The sequence below is a fragment of the Somniosus microcephalus genome, chromosome 15 (assembly GCF_052327205.1).
Source record: "Somniosus microcephalus isolate GS21.2 chromosome 15, FLI_Smic_1.0, whole genome shotgun sequence".
NCBI lineage: Eukaryota > Metazoa > Chordata > Chondrichthyes > Squaliformes > Somniosidae > Somniosus > Somniosus microcephalus.
Window position 1 is genome coordinate 10,923,885 of NC_141001.1, and position 17,250 is coordinate 10,941,134.

A 17,250-nucleotide genomic window follows, 5' to 3' on the forward strand; every position below is an offset into this window, starting at 1 on the left:
AGCAGGTCGCACGTATCCCCTTCCGGGTTTAACTCAGGCACATACAGCAGGTCGCACGTAACCCCTTCCGGGTTTAACTAAGGCACGTACAGCAGGTCACGCGTAACCCCTTCCGGGTTAAACTCAGGCACGTACAGCAGGTCACGCGTAACCTCTTCCGGGTTTAACTAAGGCACGTACAGCAGGTCACGCGTAACCCCTTCCGGGTTTAACTCAGGCACGTACATCAGGTCACGCGTAACCCCTTCCGGGTTTTACTCAGACAATTACAGCAGGTCGCTCGTAACCCCTTCCGGGTTTAACTCAGACACGTACAGCAGGTCGTGCGTAACCCCTTCCGGGTTTAACTCAGTCACGTACAGCAGGTCATGAGTAACCCATTCCAGATTTAACTCAGGCACGTACAGCAAGTCACGCGTAACCCCTTCTGGGTTTAACTCAGGCACGTACAGCAGGTCACGCGTAACCCCTTCCGGGTTTAACTCAGGCACGCACAGCAAGTCACGCGTAACCCCTTCTGGGTTTAACTCAGGCACGTACAGCAGGTCACGCGTAACCCCTTCCGGGTTTAACTCAGGCACGTACAGCAGGTCGCGAGTAACCCCTTCTCGGTTTAACTCAGGCACGTACAGCAGGTCACGAGTAACCCCTTCCGGGTTTAACTCAGGCACGTACAGCAGGTCACGCGTAACCCCTTCCGGGTTTAACTCAGGCACGTACAGCAGGTCGCACGTAACTCCTTCCGGGTTTAATTCAGACACGTACAGCAGGTCGCACGTAACTCCTTCCGGGTTTAACTCAGACACGTACAGCAGGTCACGCATAGCCCCTTCTGGGTTTAACTCAGACACGTACAGCAGGTCGTTCATAACCCCTTCCGGGTTTAACTCAGACACGTACAGCAGGTCACGCATAGCCCCTTCTGGGTTTAACTCAGGCACGTACAGCAGGTCACGAGTAACCCCTTCCGGGTTTAACTCAGGCACGTACAGCAGGTCACACGTAACCCCTTCCAGGTTTAACTCAGGCACGTACAGCTGGTCACGCGTAACCTCTTCCGGGTTGAATTCAGGCACGTACAGCAGGTCGCACGTAACTCCTTCCGGGTTTAACTCAGACACGTACAGCAGGTCGCACGTAACCCCTTCCGGGTTTAACTCAGGCACGTACAGCAGGTCGCGCGTAACCCCTTCCGTGTTTAACTCAGACACGTACAGCAGGTCGCCCGTAACCCCTTCCGTGTTTAAATCAGACACGTACAGCAGGTCGCCCGTAACCCCTTCCGGGTTTAACTCAGGCACGTACAGCAGGTCGCGCGTAACCCCTTCCGTGTTTAAATCAGACACGTACAGCAGGTCGCCCGTAACCCCTTCCGGGTTTAACTCAGGCACGTACAGCAGGTCGCCCGTAACCCCTTCCGGGTTTAACTCAGACACGTACAGCATGTCACGCGTAACCCCTTCCGGGTTTAACTCAGACACGTACAGCAGGTCGCACGTAACCCCTTCCGGGATTAACTCAGGCACCTACAGCAGGTCGCACGTATCCCCTTCCGGGTTTAACTCAGGCACATACAGCAGGTCGCACGTAACCCCTTCCGGGTTTAACTCAGGCACGTACAGCAGGTCACGCGTAACCCCTTCCGGGTGTAACTCAGACCCGTACAGCAGGTCACACGTAACCCCTTCCGGGTTTAACTCAGACACGTACAGCAGGTCGCACGTAACCCCTTCCGGGTTTAACTCAGACACGTACAGCAGGTCGCGCGTAACCCCTTCCGGGTTTAACACAGGCACGTACAGCAGGTCGCGCGTAACCCCTTCCGGGTTTAACTCAGGCACGTACAGCAGGTCGCGCGTAACCCCTTCCGGGTTTAGCTAAGGCACGTACAGCAGGTCGCGCGTAACCCCTTCCGGTTTTACTCAGGCACGTACAGCAGGTCGCGCGTAACCCCTTCCGGGTTTAAATCAGGCACGTACAGCAGGTCGCGCGTAACCCCTTCCGGGTTTAACTCGGGCACGTACAGCAGGTCTCGCGTAACCCCTTCCGGGTTTATCTCAGGCACGTACAGCAGGTCGCGCGTAACCCCTTCCGGGTTTAACTCAGACACGTACAGCAGGTCGCACGTAACTCCTTCCGGGTTTAACTCAGACACGTACAGCAGGTCGCGCGTAACCCCTTCCGTGTTTAACTCAGACACGTACAGCAGGTCGCCAGTGACCCCTTCCGGGTTTAACTCAGACACGTACAGCAGGTAACGCGTAACCCCTTCCGGGTTTAACTCAGGCACGTACAGCAGGTCGCACGTAACCCCTTCCGGGTTTAACTCAGGCACGTAAAGCAGGTCGCACGTAACCACTTCTGGGTTTAAGTCAGACACGCACAGCAGGTCGCGCGTAACCCCTTCCGGGTTTAACTCAGACACGTACAGCAGGTCGCACGTAACCCCTTCCGGGTTTAACTCAGACACGTACAGCAGGTCACGCGTAACCAATTCCGGGTTTAACTCAGGCACGTACAGCACGTCGCACGTAACCCCTGCCGGGTTTAACTCAGGCACCTACAGCAGGTCGCACGTATCCCCTTCCGGGTTTAACTCAGGCACATACAGCAGGTCGCACGTAACCCCTTCCGGGTTTAACTAAGGCACGTACAGCAGGTCACGCGTAACCCCTTCCGGGTTAAACTCAGGCACGTACAGCAGGTCACGCGTAACCCCTTCCGGGTTTAACTAAGGCACGTACAGCAGGTCACGCGTAACCCCTTCCGGGTTTAACTCAGGCACGTACATCAGGTCACGCGTAACCCCTTCCGGGTTTTACTCAGACAATTACAGCAGGTCGCTCGTAACCCCTTCCGGGTTTAACTCAGACACGTACAGCAGGTCGTGCGTAACCCCTTCCGGGTTTAACTCAGTCACGTACAGCAGGTCATGAGTAACCCGTTCCAGATTTAACTCAGGCACGTACAGCAAGTCACGCGTAACCCCTTCTGGGTTTAACTCAGGCACGTACAGCAGGTCACGCGTAACCCCTTCCGGGTTTAACTCAGGCACGTACAGCAAGTCACGCGTAACCCCTTCTGGGTTTAACTCAGGCACGTACAGCAGGTCACGCGTAACCCCTTCCGGGTTTAACTCAGGCACGTACAGCAGGTCGCGAGTAACCCCTTCTCGGTTTAACTCAGGCACGTACAGCAGGTCACGAGTAACCCCTTCCGGGTTTAACTCAGGCACGTACAGCAGGTCACGCGTAACCCCTTCCGGGTTTAACTCAGGCACGTACAGCAGGTCGCACGTAACTCCTTCCGGGTTTAACTCAGACACGTACAGCAGGTCGCACGTAACTCCTTCCGGGTTTAACTCAGACACGTACAGCAGGTCACGCATAGCCCCTTCTGGGTTTAACTCAGACACGTACAGCAGGTCGTTCATAACCCCTTCCGGGTTTAACTCAGACACGTACAGCAGGTCACGCATAGCCCCTTCTGGGTTTAACTCAGGCACGTACAGCAGGTCACGAGTAACCCCTTCCGGGTTTAACTCAGGCACATACAGCAGGTCGCACGTAACCCCTTCCAGGTTTAACTCAGGCACGTACAGCAGGTTACGCGTAACCTCTTCCGGGTTGAATTCAGGCACGTACAGCAGGTCGCACGTAACTCCTTCCGGGTTTAACTCAGACACGTACAGCAGGTCGCACGTAACCCCTTCCGGGTTTAACTCAGGCACGTACAGCAGGTCGCGCGTAACCCCTTCCGTGTTTAACTCAGACACGTACAGCAGGTCGCCGTAACCCCTTCCGTGTTTAAATCAGACACGTACAGCAGGTCGCCCGTAACCCCTTCCGGGTTTAACTCAGGCACGTACAGCAGGTCGCGCGTAACCCCTTCCGTGTTTAAATCAGACACGTACAGCAGGTCGCCCGTAACCCCCTCCGGGTTTAACTCAGGCACGTACAACAGGTCGCCCGTAACCCCTTCCGGGTTTAACTCAGACACGTACAGCATGTCACGCGTAACCCCTTCCGGGTTTAACTCAGACACGTACAGCAGGTCGCACGTAACCCCTTCCGGGATTAACTCAGGGACCTACAGCAGGTCGCACGTATCCCCTTCCGGGTTTAACTCAGGCACATACAGCAGGTCGCACGTAACCCCTTCCGGGTTTAACTCAGGCACGTACAGCAGGTCACGCGTAACCCCTTCCGGGTGTAACTCAGACCCGTACAGCAGGTCACACGTAACCCCTTCCGGGTTTAACTCAGACACGTACAGCAGGTCGCACGTAACCCCTTCCGGGTTTAACTCAGACACGTACAGCAGGTCGCGCGTAACCCCTTCCGGGTTTAACACAGGCACGTACAGCAGGTCACGCGTAACCCCTTCCGGGTTTAACTCAGGCACGTACAGCAGGTCGCGCGTAACCCCTTCCGGGTTTAGCTAAGGCACGTACAGCAGGTCGCGCGTAACCCCTTCCGGGTTTAACTCAGGCACGTACAGCAGGTCGCGCGTAACCCCTTCCGGGTTTAAATCAGGCACGTACAGCAGGTCGCGCGTAACCCCTTCCGGGTTTAACTCGGGCACGTACAGCAGGTCTCGCGTAACCCCTTCCGGGTTTATCTCAGGCACGTACAGCAGGTCGCGCGTAACCCCTTCCGGGTTTAACTCAGACACGTACAGCAGGTCGCACGTAACTCCTTCCGGGTTTAACTCAGACACGTACAGCAGGTCGCACGTAACCCCTTCCGGGTTTAACTCAGACACGTACAGCAGGTCGCGCGTAACCCCTTCCGGGTTTAACACAGGCACGTACAGCAGGTCGCGCGTAACCCCTTCCGGGTTTAACTCAGGCACGTACAGCAGGTCGCGCGTAACCCCTTCCGGGTTTAGCTAAGGCACGTACAGCAGGTCGCGCGTAACCCCTTCCGGGTTTAACTCAGGCACGTACAGCAGGTCGCGCGTAACCCCTTCCGGGTTTAAATCAGGCACGTACAGCAGGTCGCGCGTAACCCCTTCCGGGTTTAACTCGGGCACGTACAGCAGGTCTCGCGTAACCCCTTCCGGGTTTATCTCAGGCACGTACAGCAGGTCGCGCGTAACCCCTTCCGGGTTTAACTCAGACACGTACAGCAGGTCGCACGTAACTCCTTCCGGGTTTAACTCAGACACGTACAGCAGGTCGCGCGTAACCCCTTCCGTGTTTAACTCAGACACATACAGCAGGTCGCCAGTGACCCCTTCCGGGTTTAACTCAGACACGTACAGCAGGTAACGCGTAACCCCTTCCGGGTTTAACTCAGGCACGTACAGCATGTCGCACGTAACCCCTTCCGGGTTTAACTCAGGCACGTAAAGCAGGTCGCACGTAACCACTTCTGGGTTTAAGTCAGACACGCACAGCAGGTCGCGCGTAACCCCTTCCGGGTTTAACTCAGACACGTACAGCAGGTCGCACGTAACCCCTTCCGGGTTTAACTCAGACACGTACAGCAGGTCACGCGTAACCAATTCCGGGTTTAACTCAGGCACGTACAGCACGTCGCACGTAACCCCTGCCGGGTTTAACTCAGGCACCTACAGCAGGTCGCACGTATCCCCTTCCGGGTTTAACTCAGGCACATACAGCAGGTCGCACGTAACCCCTTCCGGGTTTAACTAAGGCACGTACAGCAGGTCACGCGTAACCCCTTCCGGGTTAAACTCAGGCACGTACAGCAGGTCACGCGTAACCCCTTCCGGGTTTAACTAAGGCACGTACAGCAGGTCACGCGTAACCCCTTCCGGGTTTAACTCAGGCACGTACATCAGGTCACGCGTAACCCCTTCCGGGTTTTACTCAGACAATTACAGCAGGTCGCTCGTAACCCCTTCCGGGTTTAACTCAGACACGTACAGCAGGTCGTGCGTAACCCCTTCCGGGTTTAACTCAGTCACGTACAGCAGGTCATGAGTAACCCGTTCCAGATTTAACTCAGGCACGTACAGCAAGTCACGCGTAACCCCTTCTGGGTTTAACTCAGGCACGTACAGCAGGTCACGCGTAACCCCTTCCGGGTTTAACTCAGGCACGTACAGCAAGTCACGCGTAACCCCTTCTGGGTTTAACTCAGGCACGTACAGCAGGTCACGCGTAACCCCTTCCGGGTTTAACTCAGGCACGTACAGCAGGTCGCGAGTAACCCCTTCTCGGTTTAACTCAGGCACGTACAGCAGGTCACGAGTAACCCCTTCCGGGTTTAACTCAGGCACGTACAGCAGGTCACGCGTAACCCCTTCCGGGTTTAACTCAGGCACGTACAGCAGGTCGCACGTAACTCCTTCCGGGTTTAACTCAGACACGTACAGCAGGTCGCACGTAACTCCTTCCGGGTTTAACTCAGACACGTACAGCAGGTCACGCATAGCCCCTTCTGGGTTTAACTCAGACACGTACAGCAGGTCGTTCATAACCCCTTCCGGGTTTAACTCAGACACGTACAGCAGGTCACGCATAGCCCCTTCTGGGTTTAACTCAGGCACGTACAGCAGGTCACGAGTAACCCCTTCCGGGTTTAACTCAGGCACGTACAGCAGGTCGCACGTAACCCCTTCCAGGTTTAACTCAGGCACGTACAGCAGGTCACGCGTAACCTCTTCCGGGTTGAATTCAGGCACGTACAGCAGGTCGCACGTAACTCCTTCCGGGTTTAACTCAGACACGTACAGCAGGTCGCACGTAACCCCTTCCGGGTTTAACTCAGGCACGTACAGCAGGTCGCGCGTAACCCCTTCCGTGTTTAACTCAGACACGTACAGCAGGTCGCCCGTAACCCCTTCCGTGTTTAAATCAGACACGTACAGCAGGTCGCCCGTAACCCCTTCCGGGTTTAACTCAGGCACGTACAGCAGGTCGCGCGTAACCCCTTCCGTGTTTAAATCAGACACGTACAGCAGGTCGCCCGTAACCCCTTCCGGGTTTAACTCAGGCACGTACAGCAGGTCGCCCGTAACCCCTTCCGGGTTTAACTCAGACACGTACAGCATGTCACGCGTAACCCCTTCCGGGTTTAACTCAGACACGTACAGCAGGTCGCACGTAACCCCTTCCGGGATTAACTCAGGCACCTACAGCAGGTCGCACGTAACCACTTCTGGGTTTAAGTCAGACACGCACAGCAGGTCGTGCGTAACCCCTTCCAGGTTTAACTCAGGCACGTACAGCAGGTCGCACGTAACCCCTTCCGGGTTTAACTCAGACACGTACAGCACGTCACGCGTAACCAATTCCGGGTTTAACTCAGGCACGTACAGCACGTCGCACGTAACCCCTTCCGGGTTTAACTCAGGCACGTACAGCAGGACGCACGTAACCCCTTCCGGGTTTAACTCAGGCACGTACAGCAGGTCACACGTAAACCCGTTTAACTCAGACACGAAAAGCAGGTCGCGCGTAACCCATTCCGGGTTTAACTCAGGCATGTACAGCAGGTCGCACGTAACCCCTTCCGGGTTTAACTCAGACACGTACAGCAGGTCACGCTTAACCCCTTCCGGGTTTAACTCAGGCACGTACAGCAGGTCACGCGTAACCCCTTCCGGGTTTAACTCAGACACGTACAGCAGGTCGCATGTAACCCTTTACGGGTTTAACTCAGACATGTACAGCAGGTCGCGCGTAACCCCTTCCGGGTTCAACTCTGACACGTACAGCAGGTCGCACGTAACCCCTTCTGGGTTTAACTCAGACACGTACAGCAGGTCGCACGTAACCCCTTCCGGGTTTAACTCAGACACGTACAGCAGGTCGCGCGTAACCCCTTCCGGGTTTAACACAGGCACGTACAGCAGGTCGCGCGTAACCCCTTCCGGGTTTAACTCAGGCACGTACAGCAGGTCGCGCGTAACCCCTTCCGGGTTTAGCTAAGGCACGTACAGCAGGTCGCGCGTAACCCCTTCCGGGTTTAACTCAGGCACGTACAGCAGGTCTCGCGTAACCCCTTCCGGGTTTATCTCAGGCACGTACAGCAGGTCGCGCGTAACCCCTTCCGGGTTTAACTCAGACACGTACAGCAGGTCGCACGTAACTCCTTCCGGGTTTAACTCAGACACGTACAGCAGGTCGCGCGTAACCCCTTCCGTGTTTAACTCAGACACATACAGCAGGTCGCCAGTGACCCCTTCCGGGTTTAACTCAGACACGTACAGCAGGTAACGCGTAACCCCTTCCGGGTTTAACTCAGGCACGTACAGCATGTCGCACGTAACCCCTTCCGGGTTTAACTCAGGCACGTAAAGCAGGTCGCACGTAACCACTTCTGGGTTTAAGTCAGACACGCACAGCAGGTCGCGCGTAACCCCTTCCGGGTTTAACTCAGACACGTACAGCAGGTCGCACGTAACCCCTTCCGGGTTTAACTCAGACACGTACAGCAGGTCACGCGTAACCAATTCCGGGTTTAACTCAGGCACGTACAGCACGTCGCACGTAACCCCTGCCGGGTTTAACTCAGGCACCTACAGCAGGTCGCACGTATCCCCTTCCGGGTTTAACTCAGGCACATACAGCAGGTCGCACGTAACCCCTTCCGGGTTTAACTAAGGCACGTACAGCAGGTCACGCGTAACCCCTTCCGGGTTAAACTCAGGCACGTACAGCAGGTCACGCGTAACCCCTTCCGGGTTTAACTAAGGCACGTACAGCAGGTCACGCGTAACCCCTTCCGGGTTTAACTCAGGCACGTACATCAGGTCACGCGTAACCCCTTCCGGGTTTTACTCAGACAATTACAGCAGGTCGCTCGTAACCCCTTCCGGGTTTAACTCAGACACGTACAGCAGGTCGTGCGTAACCCCTTCCGGGTTTAACTCAGTCACGTACAGCAGGTCATGAGTAACCCGTTCCAGATTTAACTCAGGCACGTACAGCAAGTCACGCGTAACCCCTTCTGGGTTTAACTCAGGCACGTACAGCAGGTCACGCGTAACCCCTTCCGGGTTTAACTCAGGCACGTACAGCAAGTCACGCGTAACCCCTTCTGGGTTTAACTCAGGCACGTACAGCAGGTCACGCGTAACCCCTTCCGGGTTTAACTCAGGCACGTACAGCAGGTCGCGAGTAACCCCTTCTTGGTTTAACTCAGGCACGTACAGCAGGTCACGAGTAACCCCTTCCGGGTTTAACTCAGGCACGTACAGCAGGTCACGCGTAACCCCTTCCGGGTTTAACTCAGGCACGTACAGCAGGTCGCACGTAACTCCTTCCGGGTTTAACTCAGACACGTCCAGCAGGTCGCACGTAACTCCTTCCGGGTTTAACTCAGACACGTACAGCAGGTCACGCATAGCCACTTCTGGGTTTAACTCAGACACGTACAGCAGGTCGTTCATAACCCCTTCCGGGTTTAACTCAGACACGTACAGCAGGTCACGCATAGCCCCTTCTGGGTTTAACTCAGGCACGTACAGCAGGTCACGAGTAACCCCTTCCGGGTTTAACTCAGGCACGTACAGCAGGTCGCACGTAACCCCTTCCAGGTTTAACTCAGGCACGTACAGCAGGTCACGCGTAACCTCTTCCGGGTTGAATTCAGGCACGTACAGCAGGTCGCACGTAACTCCTTCCGGGTTTAACTCAGACACGTACAGCAGGTCGCACGTAACCCCTTCCGGGTTTAACTCAGGCACGTACAGCAGGTCGCGCGTAATCCCTTCCGTGTTTAACTCAGACACGTACAGCAGGTCGCCCGTAACCCCTTCCGTGTTTAAATCAGACACGTACAGCAGGTCGCCCGTAACCCCTTCCGGGTTTAACTCAGGCACGTACAGCAGGTCGCGCGTAACCCCTTCCGTGTTTAAATCAGACACGTACAGCAGGTCGCCCGTAACCCCTTCCGGGTTTAACTCAGGCACGTACAGCAGGTCGCCCGTAACCCCTTCCGGGTTTAACTCAGACACGTACAGCAGGTCGCACGTAACCCCTTCCGGGATTAACTCAGGCACCTACAGCAGGTCGCACGTAACCACTTCTGGGTTTAAGTCAGACACGCACAGCAGGTCGTGCGTAACCCCTTCCAGGTTTAACTCAGGCACGTACAGCAGGTCGCACGTAACCCCTTCCGGGTTTAACTCAGACACGTACAGCAGGTCACGCGTAACCAATTCCGGGTTTAACTCAGGCACGTACAGCACGTCGCACGTAACCCCTTCCGGGTTTAACTCAGGCACGTACAGCAGGACGCACGTAACCCCTTCCGGGTTTAACTCAGGCACGTACAGCAGGTCACACGTAAACCCGTTTAACTCAGACACGAAAAGCAGGTCGCGCGTAACCCATTCCGGGTTTAACTCAGGCATGTACAGCAGGTCGCACGTAACCCCTTCCGGGTTTAACTCAGACACGTACAGCAGGTCACGCTTAACCCCTTCCGGGTTTAACTCAGGCACGTACAGCAGGTCACGCGTAACCCCTTCCGGGTTTAACTCAGACACGTACAGCAGGTCGCATGTAACCCTTTACGGGTTTAACTCAGACATGTACAGCAGGTCGCGCGTAACCCCTTCCGGGTTCAACTCTGACACGTACAGCAGGTCGCACGTAACCCCTTCTGGGTTTAAGTCAGACACGCACAGCAGGTCGCGCGTAACCCCTTCCGGTTTTAACTCAGGCACGTACAGCAGGTCGCACGTAACCCCTTCCGGGTTTAACTCAGGCACGTACAGCAGGTCACGGGTAACCCCTTCCGGGTTTAACTCAGGAACGTACAGCAGGTCGTGCGTAACCACTTCCGGGTTTAACTCAGGAACGTACAGCAGGTCGTGCGTAACCACTTCCGGGTTTAACTCAGACATGTACAGCAGGTCGCCCGTAACCCCTTCCGGGTTTAACTCAGACACGTACAGCAGGTCACGCGTAACCCCTTCCGGGTTTAACTCAGACACGTACAGCAGGTCGCGCGTAACCCCTTCCGGGTTTAACTCAGGCACGTACAGCAGGTCGCACGTAACCCCTTCCGGGTTTAACTCAGGTACGTACTGCAGGTCGCTCATAACCCCTTCCGGGTTTAACTCAGACACGTACAGCAGGTCGTGCGTAACGCCTTCCGGGTTTATCTCAGGCACGTACAGCAGGTCATGCGTAACCCCTTCCGGGTTTAACTCAGACACATACAGCAGGCCGCACGTAAACCCTCAGAGACAAACAGCAGGTCGCACGTAACCCCTTCCGGGTTTAACTCAGACACGTACAGCAGGTCACGCGTAACCCCTTCCGGGTGTAACTCAGACCCGTACAGCAGGTCACACGTAACCCCTTCCGGGTTTAACTCAGACACGTACAGCAGGTCGCACGTAACCCCTTCCGGGTTTAACTCAGACACGTACAGCAGGTCGCGCGTAACCCTTTCCGGGTTTAACACAGGCACGTACAGCAGGTCGCGCGTAACCCCTTCCGGGTTTAACTCAGGCACGTACAGCAAGTCGCGCGTAACCCCTTCTGGGTTTAACTCAGGCACGTACAGCAGGTCACGTGTAATCCCTTCCGGGTTTAACTCAGGCACGTACAGCAGGTCGCACGTAACCCCTTCCGGGTTTAACTCAGGCACGTACAGCAGGTCGCGAGTAACCCCTTCTCGGTTTAACTCAGGCACGTACAGCAGGTCACGAGTAACCCCTTCCGAGTTTAACTCAGGCACCTACAGCAGGTCGCACGTAACTCCTTCCGGGTTTAACTCAGACACGTACAGCAGGTCGCACGTAACCCCTTCCGGGTTTAACTCAGGCACGTACAGCAGGTCGCACCTAAACCCTTCTGGGTTTAAGTCCGACACGCACAGCAGGTCGCGCGTAACCCCTTCCGGGTTTAACTCAGGCACGTACAGCAGGTCGCACGTATCCCCTTCCGGGTTTAACTCAGGCACATACAGCAGGTCGCACGTAACCCCTTCCGGGTTTAACTAAGGCACGTACAGCAGGTCACGCGTAACCCCTTCCGGGTTAAACTCAGGCACGTACAGCAGGTCGCACGTAACCCCTTCCGGGTTTAACTCAGGCACATACAGCAGGTCGCACGTAACCCCTTCCGGGTTTAACTCAGGCACGTACAGCAGGTCGCTCGTAACCCCTTCCGGGTTAAACTCAGGCACGTACAGCAGGTCACGCGTAACCCCTTCCGGGTTTAACTCAGGTACGTACTGCAGGTCACGCGTAACCCCTTCTGGGTTTAACTCAGACACATACAGCAGGTCACGCGTAACCCCTTCCGGGTTAAACTCAGGCACGTACAGCAGGTCACGCGTAACCCCTTCCGGGTTTAACTCAGGCACGTACAGCAGGTCACGCGTAACCCCTTCCGGGTTAAACTCAGGCACGTACAGCAGGTCACGCGTAACCCCTTCCGGGTTTAACTCAGACACGTACAGCAGGTCACGCGTAACCCCGTCCGGGTTTAACTCAGACACATACAGCAGGTCGCACGTAACCCCTTCCGGGTTTAACTCAGGCACATACAGCAGGTCGCACGTAACCCCTTCCGGGTTTAACTCAGACACGTACAGCAGGTCGCACGTATCCCCTTCCGGGTTTAACTCAGGCACATACAGCAGGTCGCACGTAACCCCTTCCGGGTTAAACTCAGTCACGTACAGCAGGTCGCTCGTAACCCCTTCCGGGTTTAACTCAGACACGTACAGCAGGTCACGCGTAACCCCTTCCGGGTTTAACTCAGACACGTACAGCAGGTCGTGCGTAACCCCTTCCGGGTTTAACTCAGGCACGTACAGCAGGTCACGCGTAACCCCTTCTGGGTTTAACTCAGGCACGGACAGCAGGTCACGCGTAACCCCTTCCGGGTTTAACTCAGACACGTACAGCAGGTCGTGCGTAACCCCTTCCGGGTTTAACTCAGACACGTACAGCAGGTCACGCGTAACCCCTTCCGGGTTTAACTCAGGCACGTACAGCAGGTCGCACGTAACCCCTTCCGGGTTTAACTCAGGCACGTACAGCAGGTCGCACGTAACCCCTTCCGGGTTTAACTCAGGCACGTACAGCAGGTCGCACGTAACCCCTTCCAGGTTTAACTCAGGCACGTACAGCAGGTCACGCGTAACCTCTTCCGGGTTTAATTCAGGCACGTACAGCAGGTCGCACGTAACCCCTTCCGGGTTTAATTCAGGCACGTACAGCAGGTCGCCCGTAACCCCTTCCGGGTTTAACTCAGACACGTACAGCATGTCACGCGTAACCCCTTCCGGGTTTAACTCAGACACGTACAGCATGTCACGCGTAACCCCTTCCGGGATTAACTCAGGCACCTACAGCAGGTCGCACGTATCCCCTTCCGGGTTTAACTCAGGCACATACAGCAGGTCGCACGTAACCCCTTCCGGGTGTAACTCAGACCCGTTCAGCAGGTCACACGTAACCCCTTCCGGGTTTAACTCAGACACGTACAGCAGGTCGCACGTAACCCCTTCCAGGTTTAACTCAGACACGTACAGCAGGTCGCGCGTAACCCCTTCCGGGTTTAACACAGGCACGTACAGCAGGTCGCGCGTAACCCCTTCCGGGTTTAACTCAGGCACGTACAGCAGGTCGCGCGTAACCCCTTCCGGGTTTAGCTAAGGCACGTACAGCAGGTCGCGCGTAACCCCTTCCGGGTTTAACTCAGGCACGTACAGCAGGTCGCGCGTAACCCCTTCCGGGTTTAAATCAGGCACGTACAGCAGGTCGCGCGTAACCCCTTCCGGGTTTAACTCGGGCACGTACAGCAGGTCTCGCGTAACCCCTTCCGGGTTTATCTCAGGCACGTACAGCAGGTCGCGCGTAACCCCTTCCGGGTTGAACTCAGACACGTACAGCAGGTCGCACGTAACTCCTTCCGGGTTTAACTCAGACTCGTACAGCAGGTCGCGCGTAACCCCTTCCGTGTTTAACTCAGACACGTACAGCAGGTCGCCAGTGACCCCTTCCGGGTTTAACTCAGACACGTACAGCAGGTAACGCGTAACCCCTTCCGGGTTTAACTCAGGCACGTACAGCAGATCGCACGTAACCCCTTCCGGGTTTAACTCAGGCACGTAAAGCAGGTCGCACGTAACCACTTCTGGGTTTAAGTCAGACACGCACAGCAGGTCGACGTAACCCCTTCCGGGTTTAACTCAGACACGTACAGCAGGTCGCACGTAACCCCTTCCGGGTTTAACTCAGACACGTACAGCAGGTCACGCGTAACCAATTCCGGGTTTAACTCAGGCACGTACAGCACGTCGCACGTAACCCCTTCCGGGTTTAACTCAGGCACGTACAGCAGGACGCACGTAACCCCTTCCGGGTTTAACTCAGGCACGTACAGCAGGTCACACGTAAACCCGTTTAACTCAGACACGTAAAGCAGGTCGCGCGTAACCCATTCCGGGTTTAACTCAGACACGTACAGCAGGTCGCACGTAACCCCTTCCGGGTTTAACTCAGACACGTACAGCAGGTCACGCTTAACCCCTTCCGGGTTTAACTCAGGCACGTACAGCAGGTCACGCGTAACCCCTTCCGGGTTTAACTCAGACACGTACAGCAGGTCGCACGTAACCCCTTCCGGGTTTAACTCAGACACGTACAGCAGGTCACGCGTAACCCCTTCCGGGTTTAACTCAGACACGTACAGCAGGTCGCATGTAACCCTTTACGGGTTTAACTCAGACATGTACAGCAGGTCGCGCGTAACCCCTTCCGGGTTCAACTCTGACACGTACAGCAGGTCACGCGTAACCCCTTCCGGGTTTAACTCAGACACGTACAGCAGGTCGCATGTAACCCTTTACGGGTTTAACTCAGACACGTACAGCAGGTCACGAGTAACCCCTTCCGGTTTTAACTCAGGCACGTACAGCAGGTCGCGCGTAACCCCTTCCGGTTTTAACTCAGGCACGTACAGCAGGTCGCACGTAACCCCTTCCGGGTTTAACTCAGGCACGTACAGCAGGTCACGGGCAACCCCTTCCGGGTTTAACTCAGGAACGTACAGCAGGTCGTGCGTAACCACTTCCGGGTTTAACTCAGGAACGTACAGCAGGTCGTGCGGAACCACTTCCGGGTTTAACTCAGACATGCACAGCAGGTCGCACGTAACCCCTTCCGGGTTTAACTCAGACACGTACAGCAGGTCACGCGTAACCCCTTCCGGGTTTAACTCAGACACGTACAGCAGGTCGCGCGTAACCCCTTCCGGGTTTAACTCAGGCACGTACAACAGGTCGCACGTAACCCCTTCCGGGTTTAACTCAGACACGTACAGCAGCACGTGCGTAACGCCTTCCGGGTTTATCTCAGGCACGTACAGCAGGTCATGCGTAACCCCTTCCGGGTTTAACTCAGACACATACAGCAGGCCGCACGTAAACCCTCAGAGACAAACAGCAGGTCGCACGTAACCCCTTCCGGGTTTAACTCAGACACGTACAGCAGGTCACGCGTAACCCCTTCCGGGTGTAACTCAGACCCGTACAGCAGGTCACACGTAACCCCTTCCGGGTTTAACTCAGACACGTACAGCAGGTCGCACGTAACCCCTTCCGGGTTTAACTCAGACACGTACAGCAGGTCGCGCGTAACCCTTTCCGGGTTTAACACAGGCACGTACAGCAGGTCGCGCGTAACCCCTTCCGGGTTTAACTCAGGCACGTACAGCAAGTCACGCGTAACCCCTTCTGGGTTTAACTCAGGCACGTACAGCAGGTCACGCGTAACCCCTTCCGGGTTAAACTCAGGCACGTACAGCAGGTCACGCGTAACCCCTTCCGGGTTTAACTCAGGCACGTACAGCAGGTCGCTCGTAACCCCTTCCGGGTTTTACGCAGACAATTACAGCAGGTCGCTCGTAACCCCTTCCGGGTTTAACTCAGACACGTACAGCAGGTCGTGCGTAACCCCTTCCGGGTTTAACTCAGACACGTACAGCAGGTCATGAGTAACCCCTTCCAGATTTAACTCAGGCACGTACAGCAGGTCACGCGTAACCCCTTCTGGGTTTAACTCAGGCACGTACAGCAGGTCACGCGTAACCCCTTCCGGGTTTAACTCAGGCACGTACAGCAGGTCGCACGTAACCCCTTCCGGGTTTAACTCAGGCACGTACAGCAGGTCGCGAGTAACCCCTTCTCGGTTTAACTCAGGCACGTACAGCAGGTCACGAGTAACCCCTTCCGGGTTTAACTCAGGCACGTACAGCAGGTCACGCGTAACTTCTTCCGGTTTTAATTCAGGCACGTACAGCAGGTCGCACGTAACTCCTTCCGGGTTTAACTCAGACACGTACAGCAGGTCGCACGTAACCCCTTCCGGGTTTAACTCAGGCACGTACAGCAGGTCGCACCAAAACCCTTCTGGGTTTAAGTCCGACACGCACAGCAGGTCGCGCGTAACCCCTTCCGTGTTTAAATCAGACACGTACAGCAGGTCGCCCGTAACCCCTTCCGGGTTTAACTCAGACACGTACAGCAGGTCACGCGTAACCCCTTCTGGGTTTAATTCAGACACGTACAGCAGGTCGCACGTAACCCCTTCCGGGATTAACTCAGGCACCTACAGCAGGTCGCACGTATCCCCTTCCGGGTTTAACTCAGGCACATACAGCAGGTCGCACGTAACCCCTTCCGGGTTTAACTCAGGCACGTACAGCAGGTCACGCGTAACCCCTTCCGGGTGTAACTCAGACCCGTACAGCAGGTCGCACGTAACCCCTTCCGGGTTTAACTCAGACACGTACAGCAGGTCGCGCATAACCCCTTCCGGGTTTAACACAGGCACGTACAGCAGGTCGCGCGTAACCCCTTCCGGGTTTAACTCAGGCACGTACAGCAGCTCGCGCGTAACCCCTTCCGGGTTTAACTCAGGCACGTACAGCAGGTCGCGCGTAACCCCTTCCGGGTTTAAATCAGGCACGTACAGCAGGTCGCGCATAACCCCTTCCGGGTTTAACTCAGGCACGTACAGCAGCTCTCGCGTAACCCCTTCCGGGTTTAACTCAGGCACGTACAGCAGGTCGCGAGTAACCCCTTCTCGGTTTAACTCAGGCACGTACAGCAGGTCACGAGTAACCCCTTCCGGGTTTAACTCAGGCACGTACAGCAGGTCACGCGTAACTTCTTCCGGTTTTAATTCAGGCACGTACAGCAGGTCGCACGTAACTCCTTCCGGGTTTAACTCAGACACGTACAGCAGGTCGCACGTAACCCCTTCCGGGTTTAACTCAGGCACGTACAGCAGGTCGCACCAAAA